This window comes from Loxodonta africana, chromosome 4 (assembly GCF_030014295.1).
Source record: "Loxodonta africana isolate mLoxAfr1 chromosome 4, mLoxAfr1.hap2, whole genome shotgun sequence".
Lineage (NCBI taxonomy): Eukaryota > Metazoa > Chordata > Mammalia > Proboscidea > Elephantidae > Loxodonta > Loxodonta africana.
This window is the reverse complement of record NC_087345.1, coordinates 139,172,044-139,184,759: the sequence shown is the minus strand read 5'-3', so window position 1 is coordinate 139,184,759 and position 12,716 is coordinate 139,172,044.

Genomic DNA, 12,716 nt, shown 5'->3' with positions numbered 1-12,716 from the left:
AGCCCTGGTGGTGCAGTGGTTAAGAGCTCAGCTGCTAACCAAAGGTTGGCAGTTCGAATCCACTGGCTGCTCCTTGGAAACCCTATGGGACAGTTCTACTCTGTCCCATAGGGTCACTATGAGTCAGAATTGACTTGACTACAGTAGGTTTGTTTTTTTTTGCTTGTTTAGGGCATTGGGTCCCAAGGCAGGGCATCTGTGATTGCCAGAGGAAGAACAACTCTGGAAGATTTTCTTTATCCTTCAAGGCCCAGCTGAGTTGGTACTGAGGTCCACGAAAACTCCTCTGACCTCCCCAGATAGGGGCTTTCCTGCCTTCCCACTTCAGTTGTATCTCACATGCACCCATCCCTCCCTCTAATGGACCACAAACTCCCTGTTTGGATTATTCATCTCCATGCCATGCCCTCTGTCCTCTGACTTGCCCCAAGTAAATAGATGCTCAATAAATGCTTGTTGACTGACTGGAAAGCAAACAGAGCTATCTTTCACGACAGAGTACAGGGCACTGCACACAGTGGGTTCCCAATCAATGCTGCTGACTCATCCACAGAGCAGACTGGGTTGTTACACCATGTGGCCCGTGCCCTGGCCTCAGCCGAGTCATAGATGGCTGAAGGGCTGGGCCTCTGTGAGATTCACCTCTGTAAACATTCTCTCTTCTTTCCACCTAATGAGGGCAGAACCAACAGTGAAGTCCAGGGTGATACTCTTGAATAACAGGATTTCCTGGGGTGGGGTTGAAAGGAAAATACTCTCTATTCATCCCTATAGTTCCAAAATGCCCTCAGGGAATATTGTATTAAGTAGAACCCTTTAAACTTGCAAAACACTTTACAGTTTGCAAGCCACTTTCAAGTATATTCTTTTCAAACCTTTTTTTTTTTTTTTTTAATTTGCAAAGTAAAACAGTTAAATACCAGTTCTGTGGTGGTTGTTTCAATTTTTTTTTTCTTTTACTGCGTATCTTCATTGAAGAAAAATTAGAAAATACACATAAAGCAAAAAGAAAAGAACCCTTGATATCCTACCACCTAGAGATAACATTGTCAATATTTCAGTCCACATCCTGTCAGCATTATCTATGCATGTGTGTTTTTAAAATAGGATAACAGCATTACACTGTTTAGTAACCTTATTAGTCCCACTTTTAATAGGTGAATACCATGAGGTCCCAGGTCATGCAGCTATTAAGGGGCAGTGCTGGGTCTTGACCACAGGTATGCTAACTCCAAGGCCAGTGTCAATATCCCTAAACCAGGCTCCTGCTCAAACTCCGAGTGGGGATGGAAGGATTATTCCTTCCATTTTTTTCGCTGTGGAAATGGAGCCCCAACAATAAAGAGGGATTGGGTTTAATTGGGCTCAGGGGAAAAGACCCCGAAATTGTCTACACCAATCCTGGTGTCCCATAGCTCTGCATGGGTGAGGCTGGGATGGGCTGGGCTGGGCCTGGCTGCTCAGGAGTTCTCACCTCTGCAACACTGGACTTTGCCTTGCAGTAAACAGTCACGGGAATGACAGGGGTCAGCTGTCAGGCAGGAGGCCCAGAGGGAACGGGTGCCAGGTGGCAGGATCGGGCTGTACGGGACTGACCCCAGAGAGCAACTGGATATCTGTTTGGTGGCCTTGGAAGGCACAAGCTTTTTTGTATTTTTAGAAAGAGTGAGCGCCCAGCAGTGACCCTGACAACTGCCTCATAACCCTGGGGCATTGTCTTGTGCTGTATAAAGGATACTTCCAGCCTGGGTCTGGGCCAGTGGCTCATGGGAAGCATCATTCATTCATTCATTCATTCCTGAGTGCACGCTACTAGCCAGGCACTGTGCTAGGCACTAGAAGAAACACTTCCCCAGGACTCTGGCCTTCCAGAGAGGTGGCAAAAAAAAAAAAAAAAAACAAGAGCTAACAGAGGCAGGCAGAATAACACAGCACTTAAGACTTTGGGCTCTGACCTCAGACAAACCTGCTTTCAAATATTGACTCCTCCAGCTCCTACTGTGTGGCCTCAGGCAAACTAATCTCTCTGAGTCTCTCTCATAGCATTGCTGTGAGAAGCAAATGAGGTAATGCATACAAAAGCACTTAAAAGAGTGCCTGGAATATACTAGGTGCTGAATAAATGCAGTTATTAAAAGAGAAGCTGTACATTTGGGAGAATTCTGTAGCTTGGGCTGTTGACCATGTTCAGCATCCATGGTGAATCTAGCTCAAGAGAAGGCCTTGGGGTTTTGACTAGAGATGGCCTGGGACTTACACAGCGTTTTTGCTGAGAGTTTTGCTGAGTTTGACACTGATTCTGAGGTTGCCCTGGCTCATCTCTTTCATTTGTATAGACTAGAATATACACTAGCTCCTCACAATGACTGGGGAGATGGGTAGGGAGAAGGGGTGGCAACCCCTCATTTTACAAACGAGGAAACTGTGAGGCAGCGAGTTGCATGACCTTCCTGAGATCATGGAAGGAAAAAATGGAGGTGAGGCTCAATTCAGATCCCCTGACTCCGTGTGCAATACCATCTATTCACCGTTCATTCAGTGTTGCTTTTCACTAGACCCTGGCCCACTACACCAGAGCTGCTGCTCAGGGTACAGGGTTGGCTCTGGGAGAATGTGTTTTCCCTCCTCACCAGCCACATTCAAATCCTGGGGAAGGAGGGGAGGGCCACAGTGAGGGAAGCTGGGCTGAATCTGTGGGCTGAGAGGAGGGCAAGGGGAGACTCCTAGGGCTGGGGCAATCTAGGTAGGCTGGTTCTGGGCCAAGGTCCCTTTGGATTGGCTGAGGTTGTCAGAGGGCAGCTGACTCAGAGCTGGCAGACCAGTCAGAAGGGGCCCTTTGAGGGCACTTTCCACCCTGGCTTTGATCCCTGGGTCTCAGTGCCCCGGTAACTTCTCTATCTTCATCTCACCTGACCCTGGAGCTGCAGCTGGGCTTCTTCCAGTGGGTGTAACAGCATCCCTTCCTCATCTGTAGCCTGTCTTATCTATGGCCAGGGCTCAGAATGCTGCTGACCACAGGGACAGTGGCACGCAGACACACACACACACAGAAGCTATGGTGATGCACTGAGGGGACTCAGGAGTCAGCCACTTCCCAATAAGATAGTCAACTGCTGGCATTCCTGGAAGGTTCAATATAAGAGGTTGATGGAGCTCATGACCCTATCTGCTAAGACCCTTCTGAATGAATACCAAAAAACAAAACAAACCCATTGCAGTCGAGTCAGACTCATAGCAACCCTATAGGACAGAGTAGAACTGCCCCATAGGGATTCCAAGGAGCAGCTGGTGGATTCGAACTGCCCATCTTTTGGTTAACGACCGAGCTCTTAACCAGTGTGCCACCAGGGCTCTCTAAATGAATACAGTGGGTGACAAATGCTTTGTCTACTCATTATTCATTCATTCAGCATGCCAGGCTATGTGCCAGGCTCTGGGGTACAGCAGTGACCAAGACAGATAAAGTCCTTGTTCCCAGGAAGCTTATCTGGTGGCGTGAAATGGAAAATCTTTTTATCTCCCTTTATACACTTCATTCTCTGCTAACTCTTGTCATTTTAGGGGATTAGAGGGATGCAGATCTAGGGAAGGCAGAGATCTCTGTTGTATCCTAGATGCCTAGCACATGACAGGAGCTGAAAACTTGTTTTTGGAACTGAACTGAGTAGGAATCTTGGCAGGCTCACTGCAGGGCTGGGTGGGGTGGAAATTCACCACCTTCCCTTTTTCCCATTTCAGTGTCAGATATGATCAGCTCCTGAGGTTTTCTCACCTGGAAGGTAGCCAGAGATTGTAGGCACAACTCATTACTGCTTATTCTAATTGCCTTAAATGCCATGGAAATAATTCTCACCTTTTGGAAATGGGTAATCTGCTGGTAACATATAAAACTCATACACACTGTCCTGTGGAATGTTGATGTTTTGCTTTATAACTAATTGTTCGAAAAGTCATTTTCGCTGACCTGTGTTTAGGCTTCCTATCTGGATTACACCACAAAATCTAATATAAATTTCTACAAAAAACAAGGCAGGCTCAGTAAACGTTCCCGAGTAGCAATATGAAAAAGACCTAAGAATAAATGTATCAGACCCTTGTAAATACACACATGGTCAGCAGCGGCTGGGCAGCACTGGGCACTAGGGAGACAGGGGCTACTGGAGCACGCTGGCTGCCAATGTGAAATACGTGTCTTGATCTAGCCACTATCTTGTGGAAAGATCTAGATATATTACCTATAAATACTTTGTTAATTCCCGCCCATGAGGGGTTTACACAGCTTATGCTTCCAGTGATGAGGTGTAATGATTAAGGACATGGGTTTCAAAGCCTGCCTGGATTCAAATCACAGCTCTAATACTTAAAAGCTGGGTGATCTTGAGCAAAATTACTGAATTGTTCTGAGCTTCGATTTTCTCAGCTGTAAAATAGGGGTTGTTAAAGGAATTCAATGACAAAATCAATGTGAAAGTGTCCAGCACAGGACTTAGATGGTAGTAAGCACTTTAAGCACTGACAGCTACTGCAGTTGGATGTCATGGTAGAGACCCAAGGTCCTCAAACTTGAGTGTGCATCAGAACCACCTGTGGGCTTGTTAAAGCAGATTGCTGGGCTCCACCCACGGTGGTTTCTGATTCAGTGCTGCCGTGATGGAACCTGAGAATTTGCATATCTGTCAAGTTCTCAGGTGATGCTCCTGCTGCTGTGGCTTCAGGAACCATACTTTGAGAACCACTGGTGGCCTAGTGGTTAAGTACTCTGACTGCCAACCAAAAGGTTGGCAGTTTGAATCCACCAGGAGCTCCTTGGAAACTCTATGTGGCAGTTTTACTCTGTCCTATAGGGTCACTATGAGTTGGAATCGACTAGACAGCAGCGGATTTGGCTTTTGGGGGGCATATAGAAGAAAGAATATAGGTTTAGGATTTTGACTCTGGGACCATCTCTTAGTATCTGGTGACTTTGAACAGTTAAGCACTGTGAGTCTCAATTTCTTCACTTGTAAAATGGAACAGTTAATACCCATTTTGTGAGGGTTAGAGGAGCCCTGGTGGCACAGTGGTTAAGAGCTCGGCTGCTAACCAGAAGATTGTCAGTTTGAACCCACCAGCTGCTCCATGGGAGAAAGATGTGGTAGTCTACTTCTGTAATGAATTACAGCCTTGGAAACCCTATGGGGCAGCTCTGCTCTGTCCTATAGGGTTGCTATAAGTTGGAATTTGACTAAATGGCAATGTGTTTTGGGTTCTGTGGGGGTTGTGCCTAGCACACAGAATTATTATTATTTAATTATTATTGTTTAAAGTTTACCTCAATCTGTTGGTCCTTGAAGGATGAGTAGGATTACAGTGAGCAGAGATGGGTTGGGTAGGAGTGAGGAATGCCACTGAGAAGCCCAGAGCCTATAGCAAAGTGCCACATGGGTCTCAAAGCCCCTGAGCTAGGTGCTTACTCTGAAACCACTCTTGTTTAGAGTAGGTGTTGGGGGAAAGCAGATAAATTTTTCAGAAATTTCTGTGGTAAACTTGGGACCCTGACTCAGATCACAGTCTTTCAAGAAAGCCACTGACGAAGTGACCTCTTGCAGGGGAGGGGGACAATGCTTCCCAAGAAAAAGCAAGCAGGCCCCATGGGGTTCCTGTTACAGCCACTGTTCCTTCCCATCCCTCCCTGTACCCTCTGCTTCCATGTATAATACCTAGCCCACCTTTGTTAGAAAGGTGTAATGGTTAAGAGCTACAGCTGCTAACCAAAAGGTTGGCAGTTTGAGTCCACCAGGTGCTCCTTGGAAGCCGTATGGGGCCATTCTATTCTGTCCTATAGGGTCACTATGAGTCAGACTCGACGGCAACAGGTTTTTTTGTTTGTTTGTTTGTTTGTTTTGTTAGCGAGAAACTCTGTCGACTCCTCTACTCCTGTGTATTAGTCAAAGCAGACAGATTCCCTCCAGGAGTTCTGGCCCACAGCAGGTTGAACTACTGTCAAGCTGTTTCCTGGGGCCCCCGAGTGGACGACAGGGACGCTGCAGACTCATTCACCAGAGGAGGCCTCTCCCTGTGAGCCCTGTGAACGTCACAGCTGTAAGCACCCACTTGCAGCCTGGGGCAAGGGCTGGAGCCTTGTAGCAAGACTGCGCCCAGGGCTCGAAGGAGATTTCTGGGCCAGTCGGGTATTATTGCTGAAATAGCAGGCAAAAGACACCCCACCCTGAGGTGGATTAGAGACTGTTGATTTTTGAGTGCGAGATCCCAATGCTCTTGGCACAGGAAGGTGGCAGTCAGAGTGCCTGCCCCAGACAGAAAGCCTTAGGGGTCTGGCCTTTTGCAGGTTTTGGCCTGAAGACCAGTGGCAGCTTCCAGCCTGAGTCATTCATTCCCTGAGGCTCCACTCAGGGAGTGAAGCAAAGGCTGATGCCAGGGAGAAAGGGCTATCCCTGGGCCATGAGCGTTTATTTTAAAGGCCAAGATTCACTACACAAACACCTCCCTCTCCTCCCCGCCAGAAGCCATTGGACCTGAAATCCCACCTTTAAAGATCCTCTTTTTTTTTCCTTTGATGAAACTATAAGCTTTCCAGAGAGGCAACATATTATATAAGTATTTTCAAATAAAAAATTAAATTCCATTGTCATTGAGTACCTGCTGTGGACAAGGCATTGAGCTAGATACCATGGGGACACAGGATTGTGGAAGATGGACTCCATGCTATCAAGGACCCCATGAGAAGGGGCAGAATGAGCCATCTAGAAAAGTCTAAACAAAGCCCAAGGCCAGCACAGACCAGGGAGCAGGCAGCTTTTGCAGTGAACCCAGATGAAGCACACTGGAAGATGGGGTCTGGAAGGGAGGAGAGGCATCCCCCAGGGAATTATGGGGAGGAAAGGCCTTCAGTTCTAGAGCAGGCCTGGAAGGGTGGGGTGTGTTCAGGGAACAGTGAGTAATCTGGTATAGCCCACTGCTTCTGAGCATCACTGTGGCAGGCACAGGCAGAGAGATAATAAGGGTTAGCTCTGTCCCGTCCCCAGTGGGAGGAGGTATCTCTAGATACCAGGCTAAAGGGTAGGTGGGGGCCCGATGAGAGCGGGTCTGCACTGCCTTGTAAGGGAGGGTGGAGACCCAAAGTAGGCTGGCTATTCCAAGCAATTCCCTCCCTGAGAGATGGGTCTGGGATAGCTTGAAGGAGAGAGGCACTGGAGGCAAGGAAAGAGGTTGTTGAAGGGGCAGAGAGGCATTTCAAAGGCTATGGGGGTTGCTGAGGAGACAGTTGGTGCCTACTTTGAATTTTGGGTTGGGACCTTCCCTGAGTCAGAGTACATAATTTAAAATGCCTCTAGGCCCACAGGTGGGAGTATAATCCTGAGTGGGAGAGATTTCTCCAATTTGTCTCCTATTTGTTTAATACTTTACAGTTTTCAAAGCTTATCCACCCACATTATCTCACAAATCTTTTTAACAGCGCTTTGTGAGAAAAGGGCAGATGTTACTCCTGTTTCACAGACGGAGAAGCCAAAGCCTGGGTCAGATGAAGTTATAACTCCACCTTTGCTTTAACCTATCGTTCCATTGACTTTTTTTTTACGTTTGTTTTTGTTTTAAGTTTATTTTTTAAAATAGCTCAAACATTCACGTGGTTCCACATTCAAGAGGTACAGTGAAAGGTCTCTTTCAATCACATTCTCCCAGCCACAAGGTTCCCCTAACAATTTGAACCCACGTCTTTTGAATCTGGGTCTAGTGCCTTTTTTGTCACAGCAGTGTGGGGGCTCAGGAACACAGCCCTGTGGTAGATTCAGGAAGCCTAAGGCAAGTTTCGCTCTCAGTGAGCGGTGTTATACCCACTTTGGCAAGTATACACATATGTCCTTGCGGGGTTATTTCATTGTCTTCTTTAGTGTTAGGCCACGTGTTTGTCCTTAGAGCCTAAATTCCTTGGATCCAGGGAATTGTATCTACAACTTCTGGCAAGCAGTAGAGTAGGGGTTAAAATGATAGGCTTGGACACATAGAGAGGAGCTGTGGTGGTGCAGTGGTTAAGCGCTTGGCTCCTAACGGAAAGGCTGCTAACAGAAAGGTCAGCGGTTCTAACCCACCAGCTACTGCATGGGAGAAGATGTGGCACATAGAGAACTGGGATGCAAACTGTGCTGTGTGACCTTGGGCAAGTTACTTAGGCTCTCTGGACCCATTTCTCAACTGGGTAGACACCCATGCCTACCTCACAGGGTTGTTATGAGGACTAGATGACTCATGTCACATGTTTGATCCTGTGCCAGGTATAAGGTATGTGCTCCATCAGTGGGAACTGCTATGATGCCCACTGAATTGAGAGCTTACTACGTGTGTGCACAGTGGGACAGACACAGGCCCCATTCAAACTTAGTTCAGACAAGAGATTAGGGATCTCAGACATCTCATTAAAAGCTTATTGGCATAGTAGGTCACCTAAATCCATTCATTTGAACAATTCACTCTTCCTAGGGTGGAGTCTGCCCTTTCCTCTTCATGGAAAATCAGTTTTCCCAGGCCAGGATCACCACCATCTCCTTCTTGGGCTGAGGCCTGGCTTTCCTGGGCAATTGATCATTTTAAGACCAACAGAAGAGCCACAGGCCACTGATCCTCTGGGCCTGATTTTGCCTGTAGCCCTGGGTTTGAGCTGATACACAGGGAACCTGCCATATGGCTTTTCTCAGGCCTGATGGGAATGACTCATCTGAGGGTCACCAATGCCCTCGAGCTGCCTAGGTCATAGTGACTCACTGGATCTGCCCCTGGGCCTGGCCCACAGCTGCCTAACCTCTGTCTCTCTTGGGCGAACGACCTCAGAGAGCCCCGGAAACTCCCCACTCAGAGGAGGGGGCTTCCCTGCTCCTAGATCACTCTGTACTAGGGGACTCAAGAAATCACTTGTTCCAACCCCTCATCTTACAGATAAGAAAAGGAGCCCAGCGAGGTGAACAGGCTTGCTCACACATCTAGCTTGTAGCAGAGTCAGGATTTGAACCTGGATCCAGGACACCTTCAGAATACCGTTGCAATACTGCACACATTCCGACCTCTCAGCCTCCTAATCTGGCCTGCTCCTTCCCCACGGGGCACATGGTGCCTGCAGGTTCTAAACACACTGAGAAGTGGATTCCATGGCTTTTTGGTAGGACAGTTACTCACCCCTTTGGGTTTACCCCCACCTCTATGACCCTCTGGGAGAACGTCCCTATAATCTCGTTTCTGAGAAAAGGCAGTGTGATCTGTTGGGGCTTGCAGTCCCCACTGACCATACTGTCAACAATGTAAAGGTTGTTTATTTTTCTGTTAAAAGAGCCATTCCTTTCCTATCCAACTTAGGTTTTATAAAGAAACAAAAATACAGGCCAACAAGGAATAAGGGATAAACAAGTGTCTGGCAGAACAATGGAGCAATCCATGACTTCAAGGGATGGAATACATATATACACCAGCCCTGGGAGCTGGGACTTGGCAGGAGAGCCTGGGTCAATGCGAAGTCTGAGCAGGCACAGGAGGGAAGAGGGGGGAAGATGGCTGTGCCAGGGCAGGCCCAGGAACAGGGCAGCCTGGGAAACAGCTGGAGTGGATCTGTGGTGCCCCCACCTGCCTTGCCTGATTTAGTACACCCTTTATAGCCAAGCCCATGTTTTGTTGCCCAGCAACCCCATGATGCTCCAGAGCTGAGCTCCGAATCTACTCCCACCCCACCCCACCCGCCCCTGCTCCAACTCCGTATGAACCAGAATTCCCTGGCTGGTGTTCCCATGTCATCGGTCAGCAGAATCTTGATGGATTACCTTTCGCAGGGATGTATGCATTTGAAACAGAGACTTTTGGACGTTGAGTCTCTGGTTCAGCCTTCTGCTATCCTTGGGTAAAAGTGGGGTAGAACAGGTACATACTGAGAATTGGTGTCATTGAGAAACAGATCTTCAGTGTGGAAAAACAATGAGAAGGGCTTGTCCTTCTGTCTGTTTTGGGGGAGGAACACGGTCTCATTCAGTCTTTCAGTAGCCCCCATTCTTCCAGAGTTGAGATTTTTTCCCCCCCGTTTTATAGATGTGAAAACCGAGGTCCAAAGTCCCAAGCCCAGAGGCAGAGCTAACCCAGAAACCAGGAGTCCTGGCACAGCAGCCCCTCCACTCTGACAAGATGAAAAGGGCCAGACGCAACTCAGTAGAGGGATACGGCCTCCAGGGTTTGAAATGGAGGGAGGCCCCCAGCTCGCCCTGGCCAAGCTCTGGCAGAAAAGCCCCTGCAGGCGACGGTGGGCAGCCCCCAGAGCTGCCGGTCAGCCCTGGAAGGGGGCTGGGGCCCGGACGGGGGGAGGGGCGGGCGTGAGCCAGCGATTCCGAGTCCCTGTGAAACGTGAATGACTCATGCTGGGTGGCTCTGCTCGCCGGTCCAGCCCACATTCCGGGCCTTTGTTCCCCGCCCGCCTGGGCCTGGCCTTAAAGGCCCAGCTGCTCTGAGGCAGGAGCAAGGGCCGCCCTGTTGCCACCTTTTCCCTCTTCTTTTATCCTGACCCCTGGGTCACGTTGCTCCGAATCTCTCTGCTGTAGATAACATGGGTGACAACCTGCAGGATTTAGAGGTTTATCCAACTCACTCCTCAGGAAGGGCCTTCAGGTCATTCTGCCTTTGGGGAGGCCTGCGCCTAAACTGGCCCAGAGGGATTAAGAAAACCCTTTCCTTCAGGAAGGGATCGATTTCAAAACAGCTTCTTCCAGGGTCTCACAACCACATCACTTCGAACCACATCACTTCGAACCACACACCCACGCCCCAGGTTTTGCCGGTGTCCCCTCCCCCACGTTCGTCCCCCTCCATTATCCCCACCCCAACCCCACCCTGGCTGGCATTTCAGTATTGGTTTATTCTTGAAATGTCATTTGACACTCGACTTTGACGGGTTTTAGTTTGGCCTGGGCTTCCGGTCCTGGATCTCTGAGGAGCGCAGAGCACCCGATCCTCAGGGGAGAAAGACCGGCCTGTGATTAGTGGGGACCTGGGGAAGTAACTTCTTTGGACCCCGCACGCCACCATGTGGCCACTCCGGAGATCTGTTGCCTTCAGGAGCTTAGAGGGGCTCCATGCACAGATGCCCGCCACCACCATGTACCAAAAACCCATTGCAGGTTGAGGGAATTCCAACTCATAGTGACCCTATATACCGAAAAAAAAACTCCTTGCCCTCGAGTCGATTCGGACTCATAGCGACCCTACAGTAGAGAGTAGAACTGCCTCTCAGGGTTTCCAAGGAGCAGCTGGTGGATTTAAACTGCCAACATTTTAGTTAGCAGTTAGCAGCCCTAGCTCATCGTAGTTCTTAACCACTGCGCCCCAGGACTCCGTGTATGGGAGACCCTGAAAAAGCATCCTGTTATAAAGCAGTCCTGAACTGGCACAAATTAAAATAATACAGGCAGCTCAGTTAGAGAGAAAAGTATGATGCCTACACCCCCTTACAGCAAAGTGAATTCCATGCACTCAGTGAAACAATGGCTGTGTTAGACTGATTTAACAGCAGAAGCCTGCCAGTGGACTCAGACTTACACATAGCAATATTTTTCCATGAGGCTTGGGAGGATCTCTGTGTTCCCCAAGTATTCACCCCATCGCCCACACTGTTCAGTGCTCAGAACACACCATTAGAGATTTGGGTTTAAGGTTTTATCCACTGTTAAAATGCAAATTTTCAGGGAAGCACCTCTCCCTTGAAATTTTCCCAGTAGATGGGTTCATCAGATCTTGAACTGAGAGCTGGGTTTGGAAGTAGAGAGTGCAAAGCCAGTAGCCTTGTAGCTACTGGGCAAACTGGAGGGTGGGGTGGAGAGAGGCCCAGCAGGCACTGCCAAGGGGGAGGAGTCAAGGGGCAGGGAAGCCCCAGCTCACTGTTGTGCCTGGGCTGGTCCTCCAAGCAGCTCTTTGGAATTGTGGGGAAGGCTGGAGGCTGAGGCATCCACTCTCTCACCTAACGGATGGCCTTTGTGACCTAGGACAAACCTTTACCAAATGGGCTTGGACCACAGATTATGGCCTTGGGGTGGGCAATGACCATTTGGCCTTTGTGTTGGTCTTGGGATCCCTGACCCTAATCAACCAGAAACCTGCAAGCCTAGCCTCATTCAGACTGCATTTCCAAAGCACGGGGCTCTGAATGCTCTGAGTGCAGCCTCCCACATCTGCACAGATCCTCACCCAACTCTGTCCCCATCTCATCCAATCTAACAGGTTCCTTTGGTGCCTACAGCCCAGTTTGTTTGAGGGATACAGCTGCATTGTTCTGGGCTCTGAGCCTCAGTCCGATTTTGGTGGCTGTGAAAAATAACGAGACCAGGGCCTGGCATGAGCAGCCAGCAGCCCAGTGGGTAAGTGCTCACTGGCCTCTGCTGCTCACTTGCCCAGAAGAAGTATACAAATGGCTACCCTGGCCAAGGTGCATACTTCCTGATTGCCTTCTGAGAGTCCCAGCCTGCCCAGAAGTTAAGTATAGATGAAATTTTGATTCTGAGCAACCCAGGCACAGGGAACTGCCATGTGTAGAAGGCTCACAGCCTGGAGGAAAATGTGTCCCAGGAAGATGTGTCCCTGGGGTAAAGTGAAAGAGCCCCTCTTTGTGCTGAATTCTCCAGGAATGGTCCATGGAGATAGAGGGGACCTGTCTTGGGAGAAGTACAGCCAGAATGCTCCTTAGAAGTGAGGATGGC